Here is a 6,388-nt window from a genome sequence, read left to right on the forward strand (position 1 = left end):
AAGGCAGTTTCTCACCAGAAGTCTCTTTGGGCCCGAAGGCCCTCCCAGCGAAATTGCTCCCTACAGTTGTACCCACCTGGTCCCTTTGGCTTCCAAAGACCCGCACGCGGGGAGCGGAAAGCCTCGTGATTCTCACGCCGCCGCTTCCCCAGTCGGCGGAGCCCGCATTGATCTTACACTCCGCGGTATTGGAACGGTGTTGAATTATTGTATCTAATAAAATGTGTCTTCCCCTCCAACACTCGGGAGGTTTCCACGTTTTGGAATTGTATTGTTTTACTTACACATTTTAATACTAGAATACTATATATCTTTACTACTTTTAAGTCTAAACCTTAGGAATTTATCCCATAGTCTGCACAATTTGTGCCTCCCTTGTATTTTTTTAAAAATATATTTTTATTTCAGAGTGGAAGGGAGAGATAGAAACATCAGTGATAAGAATCATTCATTGGGAGCCTTCTGCATGACCCCCACCGGAGATGGAGCCCGCAACCCCAGGCTTGTGCCCCGGAGTAATTGAGCCCAGGACCCTTGAGTCCACAGGCCAAAGTGGCTAGGGCTCCCTTGTATTTTTTTAAAAGAATATGATTGGTGAGGATTTACACTTAACAGGACATAATATCAGCTACTTGGTTTTTCTATGTGCTTTCTAGTGAATTCCACCAGTGTCAGTTATGCAGCACTATTTTAATTCATATTTAGATGCTAGATTTTTGCTAATAAAATACCTTTCTTGGATGGAGGCTTTTTAACATAGAGTAATGTTTGCATAAATAAGTGTGTGTTTACCTTGACTCTCAAATTTTCATGGTAATTTGTGGAAGCTTTCTTTTGGAACTTTAGCTTTTAATATTGGGTTCTCTCAGTGAGTGGTCAAGGCAGAATAGAAAATTGTAATTAAATGACAGTACCTTTTAGGGAGGACATTTGAACATCTAAATGGCCTCAAAAATCTTCATAGGATATTCATGAGACATGGAAGTTTCCTTAAAATTCAAGTTAAATAATGCATTTTCAACATAAAATCATAAATGCTCTTAATTATATTTTGGACATTAGAGAAACAGCTTATCACTTGGTAAATTTGTTTTTAATATATCCAAAGTTTTCTTAAAGGAAGGTAGGAATACTATAATAAAGCATTATAGACAACTTTTAGTAAACTTTCCAAAAGGATGCTGCTTAACATTTTCTTGGTCTATTCTGAAGTTGACATTCTGGAAGAATGGTAGGGCTGTATTTCCCTCTCTTTTGGAAGTCTTATGCTTACAAATAAGCCAATAAACAATTTATTCACATGGGAAAATATTTTTCCTTCCTATTTTTAAAGCTAATAATCCTTCCTTCTTTAGTGTATTAGTGCTGTGCAGTAGAACTTTCCGCAGTGATGGAAATGCTATGTTTCTGTACTGTCTAACATAGTGGCCACCATATGTGATTGTTGAGTAATTAAAATGTGGCTATTGTGGCTGAGGAGTTGAATTTTACATTTTATATATTCTTTTTTTAATATATTTTATTGATTTTTTACAGAGAGGAAGGGAGAGAGAGAGTCAGAAACATTGATCTGCCGCCTCCTGCACACTCCCCACTGGGGATGTGTCCACAACCAAGGTTCATGCCCTTGACCGGAATCGAACCTGGGACCCTTCAGTCCGCAGGCTGACGCTCTATCCACCGAGCCAAATCGGCTAGGGCACATTTTATTTATTCTTGAATAGTGGCTACTACATTGGACAGCACAGCTCATTGCTTTTCTTTCTTTAAAAAAAATCTGTGAGATTATGAAATGGGGAACTAAGAAGGACTGCTATTACCTTGTTCCTTTGGGATATGCTCCTCCAGACCTATCACCATAAATTTTTGTGTAAGAATGTTAAAAATTTGTCAGTTGGAAATTAGAATTTGGCTTACAAAATTTGACTTTATGGATAACTTTACTATTTAATCTGAGCTCTGTGATTAATAGGTAAGTTTTAAAGCTTGAAATATTTCTGAGCTATTATGTATTTATTTCTACTTAGGAAAATCATAGAATGTATGTCTGATTTGAATGTAAGTAATGGTATAGTGCAGCCGTGGGCAAACTACGGCCCGCGGGCCGGATCCGGCCCGTTTGAAATGAATAAAACTAAAAAAAAAAAAAGACCGTACCCTTTTATGTAATGATGTTTACTTTGAATTTATATTAGTTCACACAAACACTCCATCCATGCTTTTGTTCCGGCCCTCCGGTCCAGTTTAAGAACCCATTGTGGCCCTCGAGTCAAAAAGTTTGCCCACCCCTGGTATAGTGGCTATAGTGTATATGTAGGGATGGTGTAGTGGCTCTAAAATACTGCTGGTTTTATCTGGTTTGTGTTTTTACAAATACTGTTGTGTGGGTTTTTTTTGTAAATACAGTGGGGCCTTGACTTAAGAGTTTAATTCGTTCCAAGACCAATCTCGTTAAGGAGCTTGTTAACTCAAATTACTCTATCAACTCAATGCAAAAAATCGGCTAAGAGACAGCTGGTATCTCAAACTCGTTAGTCAGGACACTCTTAAGTCAAGGCCCCACTGTATGTTTTTATTGACTTTTTTTTAAAAGAGAGGAAGGGAGCGAGAGATTGAAACATCCTAAAGAGAATCCTGGATCGGCTGTCTCCTGCACACTCCCAACTGGGGATTGAGCCCCCAACCTTGGCATGTTCCCTGACCTGGAATCCAACAGTGACCTCCTGTTTCATAAGTCAATGCTCAACCACTGAGCGCTGGCTGGGCAATGTTTGTTAATCTTTATCCGAGAATTTTTTTTCCATTGATCCCCCCCCGCCCCCAGAGAGAGTGGAAGGAAAGTGGAGAGAGTAAGAGAGAAACATGGATGTGAGACACATCCATTGGTTGCTTCTTGCACACGCTCCGACTGGGGCCTCAGGTTGAACCCCCAACCTTTTGATTCAAGGGCATTCACTAACCACTGAAGCATAGATGCCCGGGCAGCAATTAATTTTTAAAATGCAAATACATTTTCTTAGACTGGTAGTTGTAGTTTTGCAGTTAATTGATGAGGTCAAACAAAATTTTTTTAAAAGGTATCTCTTTAAAAAAATTAATTTTAGAGAGAGAAAGAGTGAACATTGATGTGAGAGAGAAACATCTGCTCCTGTACTTGTCCCGACTAAGGATTGAATCCCAATCTGCCAACCTTTGATAGCTGATGCTCCAACCAAGCCACATTGACCAGGGTGAGGTAACATTTTTGAGATGGTATAGCATCAGCATTACTAATATATAACGGTAGGGAAAAGAATTAAAAAAATTTTTATTCATTGATTTGAGAGAGATAAACATCGGTCTGTTGTTCTGCTTACTTGTGCGTTCATTGGTTGCTTCTTAGGTGTGCCCTGACCAGAGATCAGTATCAGGAGGATGCTCTAACCAAGAGAGCTACCTGGCCAGGGCAGGGGAAAGAATTTGTGTGTGTGTGTGTGTGTGTTTTTAATTGCAGTTTTAATTTTATTTTTTAAAAATATATTTTAATTGATTTCAGAGAGGAAGGGAGAAGGAAAGAGATACAAACATCAATGATGAGAGAAACATTGATCTGCTGCCTCCTACATGCCCTACACTGGTGATGAAGCCCACAACTCGGGCATGTGCCCTGAAGGGGAAATCTGTGACCTCTTGGTTCTAGGTTGATGTTCAACCACTGATCTATGCTGGCTGGGCAAAGAGAAAGATTTTAAGTAGCACTTCCTTGTAAGATCCTAGCCCATAGTGTGAGCCCCTAGTACATTAGAGATGAAATAGACTGTGTATATTTTGGATACATTTTGTGGAATTTTGGGCCCAAAAGCTTAGGTTTTTACTAGTTACTGCAAATTTAGATTGGATAAATTAACTCAAAAGTTGTAGCGCATTTTAAAGCTAGTTTAATGTAGTTAAAGGTCTTTATTTCACCTGAACTCCATTTTGGCTTTTTTTTTTTTTTAACCCCAGCCTCTACTTTTAGCTTTAGTAAACCAGATTTCTGGAGCACTATTGCACAAAAGTGTGGTTCCTGTCCAACAGCTCCTATTCTCTTTGTAGTGTAAGATGAAGGCCACTTATTTTCCCCTACCATTCATGCTAGCAATGCTGACCTTATACCATCTCAAAAATTGTCTCACCTCAACAGTCAGTTAACTGGGTATTTGTTAGAAATAGAAATGCAAATTCTAAGGCTCCTTTATAGATCTAAGTCAGAAATTTAGGGTTTGGGGTCCAACAATCATGGGTGGTGATCTTTTTTTTTTTTTTAAACAATATGTTTTGTTTGTTTGTTTTGAGAGAGGGACAAAGGGAGAGGGAGAGAGAGAAACATCCATCAGCTGCCTTCTGCATGGCCCCTACTGGGGATTGAACCCTGACCAGGAATTGAACCTGCCACTTCTCAGGGAATGGGACTATACTCAACTGAGCCACACCAGCCCAGGGCATCCTCACCAGAGGGATATGTTTGTTTATTTTTAGATGACGGGGATGGGGGCAGGGTTGGGGGGTGGGTAGTGAGAAGAGGATTGAGGAAGTAGAAAGGAGAAAAAGGAAAGAATCATTGATTGGTTGCTTCTTGTACACACCCCAATCGGGACAGAATTAGGAACCTTTAATGCGCCTTGAATGGGAATTGAATCTGCAAACTTTTGGTGTATGGGATGACACTCTAACCAACTGAGCAAACACCAGCCAGGGCTTGGGTATTATTCTGAAGCTAAAGTTAGAGAACCATTGTTCTAATTAAAGAATTAGAAATTAACTGAATTTACTTATATTTAATTATGGGGGACTAAACCCCCTTCCCTCATGCTTTTTATTTCATTTTATTATTATTATTTTTTTAAAAAAATATATATTAATATGTTTTATTGATTTTTTACAGAGAGGAAGGGAGAGAGAGAGAGAGCCAGAAACATTGATCAGCTGCCCCCTGCACATCGCTGCCTATCTACCCTCTCCCGGCACACGCTTTTATTTTTTGGCTGAGATTTGTTTGTTTTTTCAATTTCAGAGAGGGAGGGAGAGAGAAACATCAGTGATGAGAGAAAATCATTGATTTGCTATCTTCTGCACACCCCACACTTGGGATTGAACTCGCAATCAGGGCATATGGCCTGACTAGGAATTGAACCATGACTTCCTTGTTCATAGGTTGATGCTCAACGACTGAGCCACTGCAGCTGGACTAATGTATGCTTCTTATAGAATGTTCAAATATTAATTAGACTGCAAAATGTACTTAGTGGGCCTGTTCAGCATAATTTCAGGTCATCTTTTATTTCAAGGAAGTTCTCTTAATTATAATTTTACACTAGTGAAAGACCTTCCCTCCTCTAGTACACTTACTAAACATGATCACTGTTAACTTTTGTATATTTTTCCATAAAAATCAAACTATACTATAAATTGTATTGTGATTTGAGTTTTCATTATATCTTTGACATCTTTTTGTGTCATTAGATTACTATTTTTTAATCCTCACCTGAGGACATGCTCAGAGAGAGGAGGAAGGATGAGAGAGGGAAACACTGATGTGAGAGAGAAACATTGATACGTTGCCTTCCATACGTGTCCCAACTGGGGATTGAACCTGCAACCCAGGTATGCGCCTGCTGGGCAATCAACCAGGAATCTTTCAGTGCAATGGACCTACTTAACCAACTGAGTGACTCAGGCCAGGCTAGATTCTTTTTAATGACAATATTTCACAGTATGAATGTATACTGTAAGTTTTTTATTCAACCTTCTATTGATTAGACTTGAAGGCTATTTCCATTTTCCATCAGTGGGTTTCCTTATACTTGTTAACTTAGTATTCTTGCAGTGGGGGATTTTAACCACTAAAAAATAATGAGAGAAAAAATCATGTGCTTTGGAAAGGATTCCCTGGTAATCATTAGATTCCAGTTCAAGCAGTCTTTATCTTGGATAGTCACTTAGTTTATTGTTATTTTTATTTATTTTTTTGTAATCCTTTCAGTTAAGAACCTGTAATTTTACCTTCTGTGCAGACTGATGTAGAGACACAAGCTGAAAGGTGGTATTTGTATTGGTGGAGATTTTGAATTGTGCGTAGATTCAAATTAGCATTTGCAGTGTGTGATCTTGGGCAGGTAAATTCAACATCTTTAGGCCTGTTTCCACTTATGTGAAGTAGGGATAGTAACAGAACCTACTTCATAAGACTTGGCAAGGATAATGAAAGAGAATGTGCGTGCAACATGCGTGTGTTATAATGAATGGCTGGAATATAGTAACGACTTGGTAAAGATTTTCTGATTCTGGGAGTAAAAAAAATCTCTGGTTTCATTTCAAATAATTATTTTTAATTTATTAGTAACTAGGGGCCCGGTGCACGAAATTCGTG

At 38.8% G+C, this 6,388-nt stretch overlaps 1 protein-coding gene across 4 annotated transcripts in view; it reads left to right on the plus strand.

The window, feature by feature from the left end:
* PSPC1 (paraspeckle component 1) overlaps positions 1-6,388 on the plus strand; it is a 125,421-nt gene that overhangs the window by 781 nt on the left and 118,252 nt on the right. The gene's annotated exons all lie outside the window — the stretch shown is intronic.

Source organism: Myotis davidii, unplaced genomic scaffold (genome assembly GCF_000327345.1).
Source record: "Myotis davidii unplaced genomic scaffold, ASM32734v1 scaffold840, whole genome shotgun sequence".
Taxonomy (NCBI): Eukaryota; Metazoa; Chordata; class Mammalia; order Chiroptera; family Vespertilionidae; genus Myotis; species Myotis davidii.